We start from the raw sequence: 23215 nt of genomic DNA on the forward strand, positions 1-23215 counted from the left end.
TGAGACAGGTTGTGCACCGCTGCCAGGACTGAAGAGGTTGGCATCACTGGGCAGTTGCTGAGGACTCCGGGTCCTCAGAAGGTCTACAGAAGGCCTCAGAAGGCCTTGCAGCCAGCCCCATGGTGTCTAGCCCAGCAATTTTCAACATTTTTCTTCTCACACTGACCTCTACGGTCTTCTCGACGGTCTTCGCCTCCACTGATGTCACCTCCAGCTTCCGGGAGACTCTTCCAGGTTCTGTGGCTCTGTTTCTAGGGAAACTGCCTGTAGCAATGAAGATGCAAATGAATGGGAAGAACCGAAAGATGTGACGTGCTCCAATTTTGGGAAAAATTTGGAAATTCTCGTTAAAGTGGAATTCCTCAGGAGTAGTGGAAATTAGGGCCATATGAACCCACAAAATTACCAAGGAATGAAAGGGGAGTTCCATTCTTTCCTAATTCACAAACAAAAATTATTCTGATCCCATCTTCTTCCAGCCTGAAGACTACAAACACACACATGCATGATCTCTCTCTCTCTCTCCACATGACGTCCTTCCTGGGAGGGCATTGTCCATAGTGACACCCAGCCACCCTGCTGGAGCACACTGGTGGAGTAGCCTTCCTCCATTGCTCAGAGGTTTCCTATTTCCCCAGACTTTTGGCCTGGTGTAGCTGTATCCGGCTCACATCTGCTCTGCTGTTTTTCTGCTTTCAGGACTGATCTTCCGGGTTTGCGATCATAATTTTTAACTTTCTGCCATGTTTCTTGGTAGTTGCGAGCTGCCTTGACTCCCTCCTGGTGGATGAGAATGGCAGCATCTCAACATGTCTATAAATAAATAGAAATCGAATGGAATGAATTAAACTGAAACAGTACAATTAAAGGAAAACTGGGGTTCGCGCCCCCCCCAACGCTTTCTCCTATAGGCAGTGTGGTTTCCCTGGCTTTGACTCTCAGCTCAGAGCTGCCTGCCCTGTTCCATCTCAATTAGCAAGCGGGAAATTTATTTAGAAAACTGACAGTGATATTTGGGGAATTAATGATCACTGATTTATGAATATTGAGTAGCATTGCAGCGACCCAAGCCGGCCAGTCATTCATCAGCGGATCTTGCTCCCCCTCCCATGATCCTCTCTAGCAGTCACTCAAAGGCAGTTAAATGATTTTGATTTATGACCTTAACCTACAGAGCCTTGGTACATTTGCTTGATCAGTGTGTAAATTCCTCCAGTGCAATTCCCTGCCCCTCCAAAGAGCCAATTTAAAGCCCACATTATGCATGAGCTGAGCGGCCTGGAACACTCAGATCTCTTACTTGGTTCCTCATTAAATGTGCACCAAACAATCTTGCAATTAAAATTTTATATGGATTTTTTTCCAACTGATGATTGGCATTTGGCCTTGGCAAGGCCTGCTTAAAATGTTGTTTCCTCGCAAGATTGCAAAGCACAGGGATTGATCTGGTACATGACTTTGCTAGAGGACGGTGATGGGTCACTAATGTTCCAATTACCAATGTGCGGGGAGGGGGGCAGGTCAGATACTGCTGGAAGCACATCAGAACCCTCAATAAATGACCAACATTCATTTCAGAACTCAAAAAGTAGATTTTTTTCACTGCCTTTTCTGCAGGGAAACCAAACCACAAGGAGACTGATAGTGCTACCAGGTGCATGTTTACTCAGAAATCACTTCCACTGAGTTTAATGGGGATTACTCTTACAGAAGTGTGTATAGCAGTGGTTCCCAAACGGTGGGTTGGGACTGCTTGGGGTCGCAACCTGATTTTGGGTGGGTCGCCAAAGGGTGATGGAAAGATCAGCTAATTGCCGCAAGCCCTGGACTATTTACTGTACTATTTACCCTGCAAAGAGCTCAGCTCCTGAAGTTTGCAAACATGCATAAATATAGGGAGAGAAATGTTTGAGGGTCTTTTTCTGGTCATTATTACTTTTAAATAAATAAGCAAATAAGTAAACAAATAAATACAATATTATTTCTTGTCTTGCCACAGCTTCTCCCCACTGGGCCTTGTGCCCGCTTCTTGCTAAACTCACAAGTGCAGCAAGCAAAAGTCAGAGTCAGGTCCCAGTCCAATAAATGCAGACTGCCAACTCACAGTCCAAAGTCAATATGCCGGGTCACAGTCCAAGTCCAAAGTCCAGGTAAGCCAGGTCAGGTCTCCTCTGGGTCAGGGTATCCAAATCAAAGTCCAAAGCCAAAGTCCAGTCACAAGCCACAGTCTGATTCCCAATTCAATAAGCCAAGTTAGTCTCCTCTCCAACCTACACTCCTTCTATCACCCACCAAACCCTTTCTGCCTCAGGTGCTCCCTATATACCTGAGGGATCTCCTTATTCTCTAGTGGCTGCAGCTGTGCAGCACACCTCCCGCTACCACCTGGGCTTTAATCCTGCATTTACTCAGAGCAAGGGGCACTATGGACACCACACCCTATCTCCTTTGGTAATATCTTCCACAATTCCAATACATTTCTTTCTATATCTCCTTTTTTAAAAGTCTGGTAAACCTAGATGGGTCCCAATAGAGTGTCTTTTTAAAAAGTGGGTCCCAATGTTAAAAAGTTTGGGAACCACTGGTCTATAGGATTGCAGCCGAGGTCTCTTTCCAACTAGAGTCTGCCCCAGACTCTGCCTTTATCAGTGATGCCCCATCTGACATCACGGACACCCATAAATAAAATCATATGGGACAGCAAAGCCAACAGGATGAAACTCCAGTATGGACAAAAGAAACACAATTTTAATAACTGTTCCTAATACTATGAAATACAGTTAGGCTGCAATCCTAACCACACTTTCCTGAGAGTAAGCCCCATTGAACAAAATAGCGCTTACTTTCAAGTAGACCTGGTTAGGCTTGTGCCTTTATTTATTTATATTTAGTTAAAACATGTATACCCCGCCTTTCCTAAAGTTCAAGGCAGCTTACAAAACTGAATACGTAAAACACAGCATAAAATTGTAACATAAGCAGTTAAAATCTAGACCATTGAAAAACAGCACAGCAGTTCCATTTTTTTATTTTCACCTTTACAACTGTACAACTTACAGCTTAACTCTGTACAGTTGTAAGGTTGGTTGGCAACCTTCAGTCTCGAAAGACTATGGTATAAGCCTACAGCACCCGGTAATCCCATGCAGTCTCCCATCAAAGTACTAACCAGACCTGACTTTGCTTAGCTTCTGAGATCAGACAAGATTGGGCATGTGCAGGGTAATAGTTGCTAAGATGTACAACTTAACTCTGAAGTTTTTTGAAAACCGGTGGGGTTTAAGTTGTTAAGTGTTTAAGGTAACTCCTGCAGTGCACCTGCTGACCTTTCACTGCGCACCAATGTGTCACAGCACCCCAGTTGAAAATCACCCCGGTTGTGCACCTGCTTCTGGCTGATGGACCTCAAGATTCTAGAAAGAAAACAGATCCCACAAGCCTGAAATCTGTCCCAATCCCTGTCTTGTGTGACAGGAAAAGCACGCAAGCACACCACCCTCATGCGTGCAAACATATACATACATTCCCCCCAAATACCAGTGCGTCTACAGCAGCCATTTTCAACCACTGTGCCGTGGCACACTGGTGTGCCGCAAGTGGTCCACAGGTGTGCCACAGGAATTTGGGGGAAGGTCATCTATTAATAGGGCCAATGGGTGATGTGAGCCCCCACCGGCAGCATGGTGTGCCTTGTCAATTGTCAAAAACCTGGTTGTGTGCCTTGACCATTTTAGTGCCCTGTCAGTGTGCCGTGAGATGTAAAAGGTTGAAAATCACTGGTCTACAGCTTGCTTGGTGAAAAGCAACTGTTTCTAACACACAAACCAATTTGCAATTAAAACCAAAAGGTTCCCAGACTGTAAAACTGGTTGCCAAATTAAAACACGTTGCCACTTTTCTTGCTTGCCCTGGGGGATCTTTGAAGAGCAAAAAAAGATTCTCTGGAAAATGCGTTTGGCAGCCTTCCTCCTTCGCTGCGGAAAGATCAGAGCAGACGTTGTTAACATTGATTTGAGCAAATCCTTATTGGACTCTGCTTTCTGCCCCTGTTGTGCAGTACCAGTGGATTGAAAGAGAGACGTTACAACAAAGGAAGGATGTCAGTCAGTACCGGCAACTTTATACCCACAAAATTACACTGAATTGGAGCATGTTTCTCAACTAAGAGGAGAAATTGCACAATTTCCTTGTCCTTATCTTCAAAGCCCTCCATGGCCTTCTCTTTCCCCGTGTCTCTGCCCTCATCTACTTACTCGTGACCTCCACTCCTCCAGCTTCAGCATCCTCATCCATCCTGAGGTCTCTTGATTCCTCAAACAACTCTGCCCTTTCTCCCTTGTGGCCCATCTTGCCTGGGACCAGCTCCCAGAACATCTGTGCGATGCATCCTCTCCTACCCCCTCCCTCTCCTACCTCTCCTACCCACCGGGTAGATGGGACTCGTCAGCCTGGGAAGGCAGCTCATCTGAGAGAAGGAAAACTCTGATCCCAAACCTCCACTGCCTTGTGGCTACATCCAGTTATGGAAAAGGCTTCAGGAGTCAACCTCAAGGCAAAATCCGGAGCCGGAGTCCCTGAGGCAGTTCATGGCTAAACACAGTCACGTTCTGGCAACTCCTGCGACGCCGCTGGAACCAACCGTATTGGCCTCTGCCTTTCCATTGGACCATTTCAGCGACGTGGAGAGGGGGGATTTGCTGCATGGGGAACAGCCTATCCTCCATACCTACTTTACCCAGGCTTCGCGCACTGGAGAGGACACTCTGTTCCAGAACCACCATTCAGAGCGTGACACCATAGTCTTCCGAGACTGAAGGATGCCCACAACAATCCTCTCCTATGCATATCTACTCAGAAGTAAGTCTCATTGTAGTCTCTGGAGAGACTTCAGCGCACAGGCGTTACTGACCATTTTGGTCTGATCATGGACGTCAATCCAAGACAGGGGAAGACAAATTGAGATGGAGAAATGAACGGAGAGGACTCCTTGTCGTGAATATGTACATGTTAGGCCTTGGTTAGCTTGTGGAGCCTGAACCAAACTAAGTCAGTAACGGAGAAGTTGCTAGCAGTTCCCAGCTGCAAGAATGTGAGCAAACAAACACAAAGATTGTTGTCTTCCCTCTGCTGGCCAGAAAGGACAGACACCAAGAATTACAACCCATTGGAATGTAGCACCTTTGCAGACAGAATGGCGCCTTATCAGGCTGATGAAATGCAGCTGTGGATCTCTAGTTGGGAGGGGTAAGAACTAAGAGGGCTGGCAACCAGGCCCACTTTGAGAAGGTTCTGTCCTCAAAAGTTTCTGATTGGGCAGTCTACTTAAAGTATTAAAATCTTCATACTATTTAAAGTATGAAGTCAGTACTATTAGCATAAGAAGTATAATAAGGCCCGAAGGGTGGGTCCTTTCTTGGACAGAGGTTTTGGGTGCAACATTCCACACGCAGTGAGCTCCATAGTCCAACATGGGCACCTGGCCTCACAGGTAGCCTAGAGCTAAAAGATCTACAAGAAAAGCTGACCCAGGTGAGAGTTGGGTATTAATAGAGATAGCCAGCTAGCTTTATTATTTTATTGCTGATATGTTTCCTAGAGGTTTATGCCTCTAGCATTTGCTGCCTTATGTAACCTTATGTAATACTTATAAACAAAAATATCTTTTACTAAGTTGTTTCATTGTCTGTTGGGGACAAAGATTCAGAATCCTGCCTAGCCGTTCAGCAAGCTACCAAGTGCTCATTGAGGTCTAGTAACTTGAGCACTGAAGCTTTAATTGGAGAAAGCCCTCAGTGCCTGCAAGGGATAGAGTTAAGCCTAATGGGTCTCAGTGTCCCTGGACTGAGGCATTGGTACGTACAGGGTGGTGGCAATACTACTGAAAAGGGGGCCTTGAGGGCTTTAGGGTTCGAGAACCAAGAACTCTGAGCACCCCAAACCCTGCTAAGTTTGCGACACTCCTGGAGAACCATTGTGAGGTCAACCATTACAGGGAATTGCCATGTTTAAGTACATGTGCCACAGAATGATTAATACCAGTTTTTTTTAATGAGTTTCTGCTAAGACTTGTCACTTTGAATTCTAAAAATCCTTAGATTTATGGGGAAATGTAGGTTTAGTTACAGTATAATAATCTGGGGGATGAATCCATCCCCATGCCAGTCAGGTAGAATCATTTTTAAAGGATGCATTGAAATGGAAGACACACAAAAACTGGAGAGGCAATTCCAGATATTGAACCCAAAAAAATAACCATGCACAAAGCTACTAAGGTACTACTGAGTCAGATAACTAGTCCATCCAGCCCATAGTTATCTTCAATCACTCTCAGAGGCTTCCCAGGGTTTCAGGTGGGTTTTTCTTCTCAGCCCTACTTGAAGATACCTGGAATTGGAGTCCAAACAGATGCTCTGTTACTGAGGTATAGCCTGATCAAATGTGCATCTTTCACATGGGCTCCTAGAGCTTTTTACTTTCTGGTCTTCCATTGTCTCAACTAGATGCCCTTCACCTCCATCCAGAACCTCCCACCAAAAACATTCACCTCTCATTTCACTTGGACCACATGACACAGTGGTGTAGCTAAGGCATCTGTTATCCAGGGGCTCAAAAATTTTAACATCCCCCCATACTCCTATAACACCCCCCACCATTTTTAACATCCCCCCCCCATATGACACAGGTTTTCACCAATAACTGGTAGTGCCTTTTGGAGGCACCTCCTCAAGGCATGTTACCCAGGGCAATGTACCCCCTGCCCCCTTAGCTATGCCACTGTGATGCATCCACACTGGCTTCCAGTCCACTCAAGCTGCTTATATTTGTTTTGTTTCTGACTGCCAAATCCAACTCCTTTGAGCCTCAGCTTAGGAGTCAGAAACTGCTGGGCTGAGACTCAGAAGGACATTATCCAATACAGTGAATTGTGCTAATTCCCAATTAATGGCTGAGTCACACAAGCACATTGTCATTTAGTGGCTTCCTTCCAGGAAGTACTGATTCCATCAGAGTAACAATTTTCAACATTTTTCTTCTCATGGCACCCAGACCTCTATGGTTTTCGCCTCTTGTGATGTCACTTCCAGCTTCCAGGAGACTCTTCCAGGTTCAGTGGCTCTGTTTGGGGGGCAACTGTCTGTGGTCATGAATCGTCTGTCTCTCTTCCTCTGCCAGCAGAGCACCCACAGACCGTCACACAACTTTCATACACACAAATTTCAAGTGCCGTGACAACTCAGCTTGAAAATTGCTGTATCAGAGCATGGAAGTTCAGTCAGTGGTGTCCGATTACACCCATGATGTTGCAGTCACATGAGAAACACGGGCAAACTCACCTTGAAAGTAGCCTTCCTCCTTCCAGGAGCCAACAGAGTCAGCAGTGCACTTGATTTCACACATTCCATCACCGAGGGACATCAAACCTCAGAGCCAAGCTACACATGGGATCAAAATTATGATTGGTCCTGATGGGCTGGCATAAGAAGATAAGAACCAGCCTGCTGGATCAGACCAAAGGCCTGCCACAAACACATGGTCATGTGGTTGACCAGCTGACTCCACAAGCAGAGTAGGAAGGAAATTTCTTCTCCTCTAACTTGCATGGTCTTCCAACTAGTGCAGAGGCTGAAGGTCGTATGTAGCCATCACAACTTGCAGCCAGTGATATTGTCTTCCATGAATCTGTCCAATCCCCTTTGAAAGACCTCCAAGTGGCAGCACGTTCCACAGGCTAAGGAAGCCCTATATGGAAAAAAAAAGTCCTCTTTTTGCCAATTCTCAATCCTCCACCGTCAATGTCCTTGAAGGCCCTGTGAGAAAGGAAGAAAAACAACTCTCTCTGCCTTTGGTCAAGAGTAACTAGATCAAGGGTCTGTGGATCGAGATCATGATGGGAGACAAGGGGCTTTAATTCAAATTCCTGATTAATTGGGGGGGAGGGGTTTGATCCAGCTGCTGTTTACCCCAGGAAAAAAGTTGCCTCCATAGCAAAGTGGAGATTCCTTTCTTCATGTCACTGAATGGCTTGTGAAGTCTGTTCCTCGTGACTGCCTCTTACTAGGTTAGCTATTCCTGGACCTAAACGTGCAAGTTACAAAAGGAGCTCCATGTTTCTAATCAGATAATTGGAATGAGGGAGAGGCAATACTGAAATATCCCAACTCTTTTCTGCTTCTTGATTTGCATAATTGCTACTTTAAAAAAAAAAAAAAGAATTGGGGGAGGGGAAGGAATCCAATGCAGGGGGCGGCCCAGCTGAAGATATGAAATAGAATTCATTAAATTTAATAGAGGGGGGAACCCGCCAAGCCTGTGAAGGGCCGAGGCAGCCTGCTTTTCAAAATGTAATATTGTAAGAGGGAATAATTAATTTAAGAGCCCTTGATCTCCGAGTGCTTTTCTCGCTTCGTACTCTTATTAATAGATGTTTATTCGTGCACCCGGCTTCCCTCGGAGGAGTTTTAAATGCTTCGTTGCCTGCATAGACCCTGCCACAACTTCTTTAAAGCGATCTGGATCCTACAGGTGTGCCTACGGAGGTGAGGCAAAGAGCTACACATATTAGATATAAGATTGTACTTTGAGGATACATTTTAGCACGCAAGACCCATTCACAGCTTTCGTCTCATCCCTTCTCAATCATCAATGACAGAATGCAACTTCAGGCCATTTCGCTCTGCTGACAAGGAAGCAGCGGTGAAGCCATGGGTCCTGGAAGATGGAGAACGTAGCTTCTGAGAAAGGGCACTCTAGCCAATTCCTCTTCTGCCCTGGAGGAGCATTCATAGTGAACATTCTATTCCAGAGCTATTAGAGGGGCAAGTCATAGCTCAGTGGTAAAACCCAGAGTTGACATGCAAAAGGTCCCCAGTTAAGAGAGCAAGGATGGTGTACTGCAGCAGTTCAAATACTCTCTGTGATCACCCTCTGCCAGGGGTTAAAGAGACATTTTTGTTGGTCCTACCTGCACCTGTGCTGGCCTCCTAGGGGGTCTGGGGAGCCTGCAGACCCCTCTGCAGGGCCCCCCCCCACACACCTCCAAACTTATGAAAATAATAAAAAGGGCACTTTCTTTTTTTTATTGCGATCACAGTGATCACGTTGCTGCCTTTGCCCTCCCCTGCCCCTTAAGGGGGCAGAGACTAGGGCTTCCCTGGCATGACACCCCTGGTTGGGAACCTCTGATGTAGTGGTTAAGGAGTTGGACTTACACTTTTCTTAGGTGTTTCTGGAGAGGGAAGAGAGGAATGGGATCAGGCCCAGGAGTTGGCAGGATCGGTTGAAGCCTCCACCATATCCTAATCCCCATCCTGGGACTTTCCCCATTACATGGGACCGCTTGGACTTCCAACAGCTACCGGGAGGCCCTGCCTCACCTTCCTTCCCACCCACTGCACTTCCCTACTGTGCAAGCAGTAGGTGGAATTTCCCCTTACCCAAGCGAAGGTTAGGATTGGGCTCTGATCAGCTTCCGGCTCATTCCAGCAACAAGGAGATCATATCGTGCTGCTCACATGCTACCGTGAAAGCTGGACTTCTGGGTTCATTTTCAGGGAAAGTGCATTTGCTCTCTGCCTTCCAAACTGCCGTCTCTAAGAACATAAGAACAGCCCCACTGGATCAGGCCATAGGACCATCTAGTCCAGCTTCCTGTATCTCACAGAGGCCCACCAAATGCCCCAGGGAGCACACCAGATAACAAGAGACCTCATGCTGGTGCCCTCCCTTGCATCTGGCCTTCTGACATAGCCCATTTCTAAAATCAGGAGGTTGCGCATACACATCATGGCTTGTACCCCGTAATGGATTTTTCCTCCAGAAACTTGTCCAATCCCTTTTTAAAGGCGTCCAGGCCAGATGCTGTCACCACATCCTGCAGCAAGGAGTTCCACAGACCAAGCACACACTGAGTAAAGAAATATTTTCTTTTGTCTGTTCTAACTCTCCCAACACTCAATTTGAGTGGATGTCCCCTGGTTCTGGTGTTATGTGAGAGTCTCTGTTGTTTGCAGGGCGCACATTCGGCCTGCCTGGATTCCTGTTCCAAACAAAGCTTGGATGATGCTCAGATCCATCATGCTCAGGCCTCGTTTCCCAAATCTTCCCCCGGTTTGCATCTCTGAACACCAGGGACATGCGATGAGTAGGGAGGCAGGTGAGACAGGGCCTCCCCACTGGAGTCCTCCGAAAAAATGCCACCACTGTGTGAGGTGTGCAAGTACTCAAACTCATGTTCAGAGCGCATGGGCTGTGACTGCTTGCACACCTCACATGGTAGTGGTGCTTTTTGAAGGACTCTGGTGGGGAGGCCCTGCCTCACCTGCCACCCCACCCACCATACATCCCTACTGTTATCTGCACATCCCTTTGTTAGCTGGTGTGCTCCCTGGGGCATTTGGTGGGCCGCTGTGAGATCCAGGAAGCTGGACTAGATGGGCCTATGGCCTGATCCAGTGGGGCTGTTCTTATGTTCTTAACTACAATTCCCAGGAAGCCTGGCAGGTCTCTTGTTATCTGGTGTGCTCCCTGGGGCATTTGGTGGGCCGCTGTGAGATACAGGAAGCTGGACTAGATGGGCCTGTGGCCTGATCCAGTGGGGCTGCTCTTATGTTCTTAAACTACAATTCCCAGGAGGCCTTGCAGGTCTTCTTGTTGTCTAGTGTGCTCCCTGGGGCATTTGGTGGGCCACTGTGAGATACAGGAAGCTGGACTAGATGGGCCTGTGGCCTGATCCAGTGGGGCTGTTCTTATGTTCTTATGTACTGCACATGCAATATTCCTTTCCAGAATAATGCTAATTTGGGCAATCTGTTCTTTTTTTCCCCAGCTAGCCTGGAGAGCGAGATCCACTACCAGCGTTCTCCCTGGAATTGATGAGCCATCAGGCCAACTCCTATTCTTCCAATTTCAAAAGCAATTTGTCCCCAGCCTGAAATTTAAACAATAGAGATCCATTTAAAGCTAAATAATATACCACCTCTCTTGCCGGTTTAACACGCTCTTTCGGCAGACAAAGATGGAAATCGAGAATGACACGCCGTGAATAAACTATCCCCAAACGTCCCGTTGGCAGCTCTAATTTTATCAAAAGGTTTTGCAGTGAATATAAACAGCGTTTCTCGAAAATAACCATTCTGCCTTGTGCCGAAAGTTGGCTGAGTTTTACTAGTAGCTGCAATACCTGCTCCTATAATACTGCTGTCTACTGAATCTGGGCCTCAATCCATCTGGCTCAAGATTGCCTGCTCGGACTGGCAGCAACCCATGGCATGGGTCTTTCCCAGCCCTATTTGAAGATGCCAGAGGATTGAAGCAGGGCTCTTTGCAGGCCAGGCATCACTATGACCCCGGAGCTATGGTTGGTTGGCTGGCAACCTTCAGTCTCGAAAGACTATGGTAGAAGCCTACAGCACCTGGTATTCCCAAGCGGTCTCCCATCCAAGTACTAACCAGGCCTGACCCTGCTTAGCTTCCGAGATCAGACAAGATCAGGAGATAGTGTTCAGTATAGGGAGATGGTTGGCAACCTTCAGTCTCGAAAGACTATGGTAGAAGCCTTCAGCACCCGGTATTCCCAGGCGGTCTCCCATCCAAGTACTAACCAGGCCTGACCCTGCTTAGCTTCCGAGATCAGACGGGATCAGGCATGTGCAGGGTAACAGTTGCCCAGAGCTATAGTTGAGAGAAAATGGTTTTATTTTTCAAAGATTGCACTGCTGTCCAAAGTTAGAAGTGCAGAAAGCAGTGTTATGTGTTTTGATTCAAAATTTATATTATAATTATAGATTATAATCACTTAAAAATTGTACTAGGTAGGTGATAGAGGTAGTATAGTCTCAGCAGATGCAGCCATAAGCATTACCAATACATTCCCCTGTTAAAGAATAAATACTAAATAAATAAAACAGGGGTTTTTTGCTTTTTTTTTTTTTTACAAAAATGAGGTGCAGAAAGCACTTGTTATTTTTGAATAGTGCTATATATCAATCAATGCATAATTTCCTGCAGAATGCAATGAAACAAACCACACTGAAATACCACGATTCTATCAAAAGTTATAGCCAAAAAACCAGAGGGGCGGGGCCATGATACATCACCACACCCACCACCCGGGGCATTGCCCCGCCCACTCCATGAGAGGAGGTCCATCATAGGGGTGACATGCTGGCCTCCCACACAGGGTGGTGCAAACCCTAGTGACGCCACTGTGCCTCTCTGATCCAAATCTCCTTCCCTCCCTCATGCAGCTGCAGCTATAAGCAGGGAATTCCATCAGGACCTGCAGTCTCAGAGCTTCGACATTGCTTGGCCGGTGGCGTAGCTGGAGGGGGACAGAGCACCCAGTCTGGTGGGGAGGTTCAACGGGGTGGGCAAACGGCCCCTCCCTTCAGAGCCATTCCTGGCAGGCTCCATTTTGCCCCCCTGCCAGGAATGGCTCCGAAGGGAGGGGCCGTTTGCCCACCCTGCTGAGTCTCCCTGCCGTGGGCGCTCCGCCCCCCTCCAGCTATGCCACCAAGCTTGGCCTTCACACATTCACAAGGTCATCAACATCACACGGCTTGCCACTAAGTGCGCACTCAACAGAGGTGCACAGCCTACTCCACTCACCCCTTCCCTCCCAAATTCCTGCTGGCTGAACCTGCAGAATGATCTGAATTTTCCCAAGGTCCCGTTTGTTCCATTCACATGTTATATTTCTTCAAGGGCACCCTTAAATCTTCAGGAAGGGCATGAAAAAATGTAACGTGTGAAGACCCCCCAAGAAAAGAGGGACATCCAAAGTAGTTTCACATGTGGTTGCTTTGCAAGCAAGGGGGGCGGTGAGGAAGATAATTGCGGCATACTGGTTTTGCCGGTATGAATATGCAGTGAACATGCTACGTGAACGCATGAAGTCTTCAGCAATTAAATCCGGCCCACGGGTTACGTCTCTTCCGATAGCTTTGATCACAAACAGATGAGGAGAGAAACCTCCAAAGCAGCGTTTAATACCATTTGTACCTGACAGGGATGGGGTGAGCCATTACGGCTGTCACATCCAATCCTCCCAGCCATGGATGTCACGGAGTGAGACTCAACGTGCTGGGGGAGGTAGGGCAGTGGGGACACAGTTGGCGGGGCCAGATAAAGACAAGGTGGAGGCCTGGTTCCAACAAAGACTGCTGGTGGAATGCTGTTAGAGAAGTCATTGCGCCTCCTTTTTTTAATCCCCGCACATTGAAAGCTAGCATATCAAGACTAGGCCCTTTGTAGCAGGGCGGGAGAGCTGCTGGGCCGCTTCCAAGTATTGCCTCTTGCAAGACGCCTTCACCTAAAACAGCATTTCCCAAACTATCGGTTGGGACCCACTTGGTGGGTCGTGACCTGATTCCTGGTGGGTCGCCAATGAAAACTTGGGTGATGGAAAGTTCAGATCACAAATTGCCTCAAGCTCTGAGGCAATTCAAAAATCAGTTGCTAGCTGCCCTGCAAACAGCTGAGGTCATGCAGTTTGCAAGCTTATGGAAATACAGTAGAAGGAGGTCCAAACGTTTGGGAACTATAGCCCTAAAAGCTTGGGTGACAGTGACCCAGCCCTTTAATTCCCAAGCCCTCTTCCTTTAATTCCCTGAAGTCCTTTAATGCCTTCCTCTGTTCTTCCTCCAATCTCCCTCCCATGAGAGCTTCTGGGCTTCATTCACGGAGTAACCTGACAGCTCTGGTCCATCAGCTCTGCTTTCTCACTCCTCATATCCGCACTCCCAGCCGGTAGCGTAGCTAGAGGGGGTGCAAAGCGCTAAATTTTGCAGGGAGCCTCGCCACTCCCTGCAAAATCAGCCCCTCCCCTTTGCACCAGGCGTTCACCTCTGTTTTGCTCTCGCTGCCTGGAACGGCTCCGAAGGGGAAGGGGTGGGGCTGCTTGCACGCAGCGATGACACTTCCTGCAAAACTTAGTGCTTTGCACCCCCTCTCGCTACGCTATGCTCCCAGCCGCTTGGCCTCACTTCTGGCACCGGCCCAGCCCCCCCATTGCCTGTTACCTCCTGATGATGTGATTCCCCAGGCTTGCCGCTGCCAACAGCACTTGTTGCTTGATGTGGAGAGTCAAGGGGGGGTGTGATGCAGCAGGAGCTTGTTGCGCAGTGAGGGGTGATGCCATTGGTGCTGCATGCAGCATAGCGACTAAGCTAGCAAAGAGTGTGAGCTGCAGAGCAGAACTTTCCTGGTCTGACTCTCACGTCACGGCATGAACTCACTAGGTGATCTTGTGCAAGCCACTCTCTCGCGGCCTCAGTCTTCCCCATCTGTAGTATGGGGATAATCATTCTTACTCACCATACAGGTTTGTTGTAAGGACAGCATATGAAACTGTTCCATATGAAATTTAAAAGCTCCAGACAAAGCCTGACTATTATTACCGCATCCATTCTTGTAACCACCATTTTTAACATAATTTTTCTTCAGCCCTCTCATGTACTTATAGTGTACCCCTGTAACCCCTTTCATCATCTTTTGTCTTTAAATGTCCTTCTGACTAATTTAATTCCGTTCACAAGCCGCCCTGTGTGTGTTTAAAAAAAAACACACACAGACACAGCCACTGTCATTTGCGTACATTTCAAAATCCAATTAAAAACTCTGCACAGAGCGCACGGTTTCATTAGTTTTGCCCTCTGTGACAACTGGAGGAAAACGAGACCCTAAACTGTCATTTAGAAAGGGAGGGAAGGGGGTGGGGAAGGATGTTTTAATTTAATCCTGTTCCTACGGGAGGAAGGCAAGCCATTTGCGACATATGCGGGCAGACATCTCCAACAGGAGCTGGCGTGCCCTATTTTTTGGTCAAAACCAAATGGATTCTTCAATCAAATTAACTTGGAATTAGATTATATCACAGTGTGACACACAGGCTTCTGCGCAATGCTTTCAAAGTCTGTTCATGCTCAGGTCGGGCGCACAACTTTGCCCACCTCTTCGATTAGCAACTAATTATTAACCACCCCAAGGAAAGCGAGGCCTGGATTAGGACCCCCCCCCCCCCAAAAAAGGAACAACTTATCAAACATGGGTAGCCCGCTTGTGCTGGCATAGCACGGCCACATGGCCTTCGCTGTATCCAGGGTTGATTAGGAGTAGGCTGGAGGTTTACTTGGATAAGGGGTTTCTTTTTTCGCCAAGCCCCAGATAAAACCCCAGCCTGCCCAATGGCATATTCATAAGAACATATGACCATAAGAACAACCCCACTGGATCAGGCCATAGGCCCATCTAGTCCAGCTTCCTGGATCTCACAGCAGCCCACCAAATGCCCCAGGGAGCACACCAGATAACAAGAGACCTGCAAGGCTTCCTGGGAATTGTAGTTAAGAACATAAGAACAGCCCGACTGGATCAGGCCATAGGCCCATCTAGTCCAGCTTCCTGTATCTCACAGAGGCCCACCAAATGCCCCAGGGAGCACACCAGATAATAAGAGACCTGCAAGGCTTCCTGGGAATTGTAGTTAAGAACATAAGAACAGCCCCACTGGATCAGGCCACAGGCTCATCTAGTCCAGCTTCCTGTATCTCACAGCGGCCCACCAAATGCCCCAGGGAGCACACCAGATAACAAGAGACCTGCAAGGCTTCCTGGGAATTGTAGTTTAAGAACATAAGAACAACCCCACTGGATCAGGCCATAGGCCCATCTAGTCCAGCTTCCTGTATCTCACAGCGGCCCACCAAATGCCCCAGGGAGCACACCAGCCAACAAGAGACCTCATCCTGGTGCCCTCCCTTGCATCTGGCATTCTGACATAGCCCATTTCTAAAATCAGGAGGATGCACGTACACATCGTGGCTTGTAACCCAGAATGGATTTTTCCTCCAGAAACTTGTCCAATCCCCTTTTAAAGGCGTCTCTAATTCAGATTGCGCCAACCAGCTAAATCTCTGGCACAAATCCGGACAGCTCCATGCAAGGCTGCCAGGTCCAGGAAGGGGGTTAGGATACAACAGACACCTCCTCCCTCAATCCTGCCCCCTCCCGGGCCTGTTCTCCCCTGTTCCACTCTCCCTCAGCCCATTACATCTCCTCCCTCCCACAGATACACCAACGTGAAATGATTTCGTAAAAATATTACGTTTGTGTCCCTTGCAAAGTGTTGTGTGTATTTGACAAGATGAAAGTAGATTATGCTAGCATGGGGGGGGCCCCTAGGCGTGGGGGCCAATTGGTCCGACTGGCTTCAAGCCAGCCCTGTTCCCATGTTCTGGTTTCGGGGAACAGGGGACTTCATTGACCATAGTCTGAACGTTCAAGGACTGGGTTAAACTTGCTCCCCTTGAGGATCAGGTAACAGCTCTTCCTCCAAACATTCCTCCCATTATCATCCAAATGGTGGCACCATCTCAGAAGAGGCATGTCAGAGAGAAAGGGGGAATGCCTCTTCTAAGATTGGCACCAGTCACTCCTGGATTGGATAGACGGGGGTTCTTTTCCTTCTCGCACAACACCAGAACTCAGGGCCATCCACTAAAACTGAGCGTTGACAGAGTTAGAACAAGCAAAGGAAAATATTCATTACAGGTAATTAAACTGTGGAGCTCCTTGCTACGGGATGTGGTGATGACATCTGGCCTGGTTGGTTGGCAACCTCTCGAATGACTATGGTATAAGCCTACAGCAGCCAGTATTCCCAGGCGGTCTCCCATCCAAGTACTAACCAGGCCTGACCATGCTTAGCTTCCGAGATCATCGGGCATCTGCAGGGTAACAGATGTCTTTAAAAGGGTACTGGACAGATTTATAGAAGAAAAGTCCATCACTGGTTACAAACCATGGCGGTATGTGCGACCTCCTGGTTTTAGAAGTCGGCTACCTCAGAATGCCAGGTGTAAGGGAGTCGCAACAGAGTGCAAGCTTCCTGTTATCTCATGTGCTCCCCAAGGGCCACTGTGAGATACAGGAAGCTGATCTAGATGAGCCTTTGGTCTGATGCAACGGGGCTTTTCTTACGTTCTTATGTCATGTAAACACATTCAAAATTAGCGAACAACGCTCTTTTTAAAAATCTGCTCGATTAATTGGGGACAATGATGACCCCGCTTTGATCAAAATATTTTTATTTGATTGATGGGCTACTTGTGCCACCCCTCGTTTTGATCCGAGCAGGAGGGTGTACCTCACGAGTTCCTGAACATGGCACATGTAAGCATCGCTGGTGTCACTGATTAGTTTCTTTTGGTCATGGTTGGCAACCTTCACTCTAGAAAGACTATGGCAGAAGCCTACAGCACCCAGTATTCCCAGGCGGTCTCCCATCCAAGTACTAACCAGGCCTGACCCTGCTTAGCTTCCAAGATCAGATGAGATCGGGAGAAAGTGTTCAGTATAGGGAGATGGTTGGCAACCTTCAGTCTCGAAAGACTATGGTATAAGCCTACAGCACCCGGTATTCCCAGGCGGTCTCCCATCCAAGTACTAAACAGGCCTGACCCTGCTTAGCTTCCAAGATCAGATGAGATCGGGAGATAGTGTTCAGTATAGGGAGATGGTTGGCAACCTTCAGTCTCGAAAGACTATGGTAGAAGCCTACAGCACCCAGTATTCCCAGGTGGTCTCCCATCCAAGTACTAACCAGGCCTGACCCTGCTTAGCTTCCAAGATCAGATGAAATTGGGCATATGCAGGGTAACAGTTGCCTACTGATTTCTCAGCTCATGGGCCCTGATAAATGGGACTCCCTCCTTCTCCTTCCATCCCCCCCTTCTTATTGTTACGTTTCATGCCAGGGCTTTCTGTGGCAGGAGCAACCCATGACAAAACGCATCAGCAAGAAAGGAGAAAAATTGATGGACATGGAGAACTAGTTCTATGATACGAGATCTCACTCCCTATAATCCCCACAGACAAATACTTCACACTGAGCGGCTTCGGAGGAGGGAATCGAGAGCAAGGAGAGGGAGGGGAAAAAATGGGACACTTTTATAAAAATCTCCTTCAATATCTTGTCAAAAATCGGCATGCCGGGGAAAGCTAGCCCTGTCACAGTGATCTATAGCCCTCCGCCAGCACTGCAATATAAGTTAAATTGCTTGAGTCAGAAGCCGCCATACAGTCATTCCGCAGGAAATTGGAAATCAATTCTTGTCATCAGTGTACATTAACTTCTTTATCAGTTCCAGGACACCCGTGTATCACAGAGGAAGGAGCTGTACACTGGCAATTGTGACAAGTTCAACTGACAAGCCGGGGCCATGGGCTGGTTAGGGTGTGGGAAGAAGACCTGGGTTCAAATCCTCCTGCAGTCAGGAAGTTCACTGAGTGAATCTGAGTCCTTCAATGGGTTATTACGAGGATAAAATGGGGTAGAGGATCTTCAGAGCTCCATGAAGGGAAGGTGAGGTACGAGCAGGAAAGCAAGTAAGGGCCCAATCCTATCCAACTTTCCAGTGCTGATGCAGCCTCAAAGAAAGGGAACAAACATCCCCTTACCTGGAGGAGCCCTCCCCACAGTGTATGCGCCATTGGTATGGCTGCACAGGTGCGGGAAAGTTGGATAGGATTGGGCCCTGTATCTGTAGGTACTTAAAGCACACTGGAGGGGGGCTGCTTTGTTTTTTGATACATTAATCAGTGTTGTAGCCAAGATTGACTTGACACACACACAAAATTATGCAGGGGGTGGATAAAGGGTTGTTCTTTTCCCTCTTGCACAACACCAGAAATCCGATAAAATTGAGTTTGGGGAGATTTAGGACATTCAAAAAAAAAAAATATTTCTTTACCAGGCATGTTTTAGTCTATGGAACTCCTCGCCACAGGATGTGATTATGGCATCTGGCCTAGATGCCTTTAAAAGGGGATCGGATTGATTTCTGGAGGAAAAGTCCATTGCAGGTTACAAGCCATTATGGGGTACGTGAAACCTCCTGGTTTTAGAAGCAAGTTCCCTGAGAATACCAGATGCAAGGGAGTGTCAACCGGATGCAGGTATGTTGTTGTCTTGTGCGCTCTCTCTGGTGGGCCACTGTGAGACACAGGAAGTTGGAGTAGATGGGCCCTGAACCTGATCCAGCAGGGCTCTTCTTATGTTCTTAATGGTGCAACTGGGCATACTGGTTTAAGTAAAAAAAGAGGGGAGGGGCCACTTGTATGCTGAGGTGAGGTTCCCTGCAAAACTTAATGCTTTGCATCCCCCTCTAGCTATGCCACTGCATCCCCATAACACCCTCCCAAAATTTTTAACACTCTTCTACAACATCTTAGAGGACTCTGAAAGGTGCTTCCAGTTTTCGGCAGCTCCTCAAGGCGTGGTGCCCGGGGCAATGTACCCCCCTGCCCCCCTTAGCTATGTCACTTCATCAGAAGCATTCCAGGTTGCGCCACTTCTGGCAACAACCCCCTGCCTTGAGATGCTCATTTCCTAGATGGAGAGAACCTTTTGCGAGAGAAAGCCGCTGCAACATGTGAGCTTCCCCCCTGTCCACCCACCACACATTCAGAAGTGGTCTAGCCCAGAAATAGCTTCACCACCCGAGTGAGAAGTAGGCCTGAGAGATCTTTGGAAAGGTTGCTTCAAAAATGATGATGCCGCCCAAAAGGCCACACCAGACGCCCATCTTCACCAGAAGCTCTCGCTTCTGCGAAGCGAGAAGCTTCGCACATCACTGCAAGTGGCGGTGGGGAGCCCGGAGCGAAAGAAGCACCGCTGGGGTAGCATTTGCGGGTGACGTTGTTGAGAATGAAAGCGCAGGACCAGCTGGAGGGGGCAGGCAGGCCAGTGGCACTCAGAAACCGGCAGGAAGGACTTGCACGAAGCGACAGCACCACCAGCTGGCAGAAAACCAGCAGCAACTGTGGAATTTTTCAACAATGAAGAATGCATTTCATGCAGGGGAGGGCGAAGCTGCATTTGAGTGCTGGTGGAAAGTCACTTTCACGTGGCTGTCATTTATTATAATATTTATTTCGCATCTTAATAGTTTGATTTTAATCGCATTTTAATAGAGCACAATTTAATTGTGATAAAAAAGGATAAAAATTGAACAGATAGATAGATAGATAGATAGATAGATAGATAGATAGATAGATAGATAGATAGATAGATAGATAGATAGATATGCAATTAATTTAACGTTAACATTTTATGGTTTTAATGGTTTGTCATTTATCAAGCTCCTAAAATGTTCTTAAAGGGTCCTAAAATCACGTTTCTCTAGATTTAAACATGCTTTGCCTCCAGATTCCACCTGTCCGGCCTGCCCAAGTTCTCAGCTTGTTTGCAAGCAATCCTTTCCACAGCCCTGCAAGGTGGGTCAGTATCAGGAGCTCCTACATTCAGAAGGAGCAAAAGGGATTCCTTTTCAGAGCTGGGTTCATCTGTTGTTGCTTCAAAAGAGCTTAGCCTTCATCTCATGACCCCCGCCGTTCACACACACCAGCAACGTGTACCATGAATTTGCAAGGGACTCCTGGGAACCTGCCTACTAATCATGGCCAGAACACACCCCTGGCTACCCAGGGGTCTACTTCCAAGGACTACACATGGACACCAGGGCGTTTGTCAGTGGTCACAGTTCTCCCCATTCCGGTGCACTTACTGCACACTCAAGGATGGAACATAAACATGCAACTTTGGTCTTTGTAGCTCCAAAGATAGCACAAATGCACTCCTGTGTCCACTGACTTAGACATAAGTGTTCCATTGAGCAGATCAGGATTTGCTTTTGATTAAAGATGTGGAAGGCGAGGCTGCATCTCCAAGGTGTCACTCCACTGGGCATTCTTTGCATGATCCCCGTAAAGCAAGCCAGAAGTCCTACCATGTTTGGAGAAACAGAGCCTGGGGCAAGGCAAAGGGTCAGGTGATCCACTTCCTGCTTGCTTTTAGCAGGTGGAACGCAGATCACTGTGGATCGTGTCCACACAACAGGATGGAGAGAGGCAGGGCTGGTGACAGAGTGAAGGGAACCTTAGATCCACCACCCTCTTACCCTCTGCTTTACAATCTGTTGCTCATCACCTCAGCTAATGAATGGGCCACCTCTGCCTGCCATACCTGGAGATACTGGCCAGGGATTGAACCTGGAACCTTCTGAATACAAGGCAGGTGACTCTATCACTGAGCAATAGTCCTGTTGTTGGCAACCTTCAGTCTCGAAAGACTATGATAGATAGATAGATAGATAGATAGATAGATAGATAGATAGATAGATAGATAGATAGATAGATAGATAGATAGATAGATAGATTGTTGCGAGCTGCGTTGTGCTCAGGCTGCTCCGGGACGGCTCCGCTCTGCTGCTGGAGTTCCGCCAACAGCTTGGCACACAGAAAGCTGCACCGCTGTTGTCGTTCCTGTGCCTCAAGGTCGGACTGCCCTCATCCCCATCCTCATCCTAATAAAGATAGATACTTTATTAACGGTCATCCGACCAGCTAATCGAAAGACTATGGTATTGCGCTCTGAAAGGTGGTTCTGGAACAGCGTCTAGTGTGGCTGAAAAGGCCAGTTCGGGAGTGACAATCCCTTCCACACTGGGAGCAAGTGCAAACTGTCCCTGGTCTGTCTCCCTGGCTATGGGCCTTCCTTCTTTGCCTCTTTGCCTCAGACTGTACGCCGAGTGTCTCTTCAAACTGGGAAAGGCCATGCTGCACAGCCTGCCTCCAAGCGGGCTGCTCAGAGGCCAGGGTTTCCCACCTGTTGAGGTCCACTCCTAAGGCCTTCAGATCCCTCTTGCAGATGTCCTTGTATCGCAGCTGTGGTCTACCTGTAGGGCGCTTTCCTTGCATGAGTTCTCCATAGAAGAGATCCTTTGGGATCCGGCCATCATCCATTCTCACGACATGACCGAGCCAATGCAGGCGCCTCTGTTTCAGCAGTGCATACATGCTAGGGATTCCAGCTCTGGGCTGATTAGACTACTTGCAATCCTGTGCAAACCAGGCCTGGATCTCCGAGGCTGTACCTTTCGAGGCCTTAATGCAAATCCAACTACGGGCTTTGAAAGGCTCTTGTTGATGTTCCCCAAACTGGGCTGCTTTACTGTTGCCATTCCCTTCCATGCAGGCTGATAAGACATATTTAAGCAGGTAGTTCCGTTTGGAGATCAATATTGCCTGACAGTTCGGGGGATTGAATGCAGCCATAGATCACGCTGCAGGTAAGCCTGGCCCACTGGGTGAAAGAACTATGCTTCCCACCGAACCATGGATTTATACACAGCAACCTCTCCGTGTGTAATTTACAGGCGTGTTTGTGGTTTCTCTGACAGCCCAGGGCCGTGCACAAGGAAAAAAAGCACACTGTGACGAAAAGGCATAACAGCAGCGGGCCAATAAGTCATGATGAGGAACGGCTTCTACTTGCTACTCGGCACCGAGGTGCAAACTGGAGTCAGATGGGAGTCTCAGGTGACAAATGTGAGCCCAGGATGAATATGACATGTCCTGGTAGGCTGTCAAAAGAGTTATGCCAGCAAATCATTCTCTCTTCTATACAGTACACAAAAGGGCAGGAAGGAATCCAAGTCCGCCGTCAAGACCTTGTGTGGTTCTCCGTTGTGTGCTGTCTCTTTAAAGGCAAGCCTCAGGGTGCAACCGTGTAATGGAAGATCAGAAGATCATCAGGTGGATGATGTGGTGTTGACAGCAATTCCGTTTTGACAGCTGTTTGACAGCTCTGGGAAGGACAGGGCTGGCACCACAGCTGTAATCAATCAAGGCCAATGGCGACCTGGATGGACACCTGAGCTTCATTTGACCTTGATGGGACTTTGAATGGACATGGACTGAAGGGATTGCTCACCTGAGCCTAATTTGGAGCTAATGAGGTAGCTCACAGCTGAACTGCATTTGGATCATGAGACATCCAAGGATAAAAGGCAGCTTTGGAAGGTACCCTGACCCAGGACCAAGAGCGGGACGCTGACCCAGCCAGAAGCTGGACCCTGACCCAGAGCGAGGAGCAGGACGCTGACCAGAGGGAGGACCCTGACCCAGGACCAAGAGCGGGACGCTGACCCAGCCAGAAGCTGGACTCTGACCCAGAGCGAGGAGCAGGACGCTGACCAGAGGGAAACCCGGATGGACCCACACTGGGAGAAGGGGACTGCCAGAACTCTGCTGGAGGACACAGAAGAGAGGACTGCCAGGACCCTGCTGGAGGAAACACTCTGCTGGAGAGAACACTGCTGGAGAGGATGAACTCTACTGCAGAAGATTGGACTGGGAATACTGGACTGGCAAGACT

At 48.1% G+C, this 23215-nt stretch overlaps 5 pseudogenes; all 5 read right to left on the minus strand.

Annotated features, from left to right (window-relative positions):
* Positions 1–11399: 11399 nt before the first annotated feature.
* Positions 11400–11522, minus strand: LOC136659843 (5S ribosomal RNA; annotated as a pseudogene).
* A 29-nt stretch (positions 11523–11551) lies between these two features.
* On the minus strand, positions 11552–11671 carry LOC136659717 (5S ribosomal RNA; annotated as a pseudogene).
* A 5575-nt stretch (positions 11672–17246) lies between these two features.
* On the minus strand, positions 17247–17369 carry LOC136659796 (5S ribosomal RNA; annotated as a pseudogene).
* Positions 17370–17398: 29 nt separating this feature from the next.
* On the minus strand, positions 17399–17521 carry LOC136659741 (5S ribosomal RNA; annotated as a pseudogene).
* Positions 17522–17550: 29 nt separating this feature from the next.
* On the minus strand, positions 17551–17667 carry LOC136659703 (5S ribosomal RNA; annotated as a pseudogene).
* Positions 17668–23215: the final 5548 nt, after the last annotated feature.

Source organism: Tiliqua scincoides, chromosome 8 (genome assembly GCF_035046505.1).
Source record: "Tiliqua scincoides isolate rTilSci1 chromosome 8, rTilSci1.hap2, whole genome shotgun sequence".
Taxonomy (NCBI): domain Eukaryota; kingdom Metazoa; phylum Chordata; class Lepidosauria; order Squamata; family Scincidae; genus Tiliqua; species Tiliqua scincoides.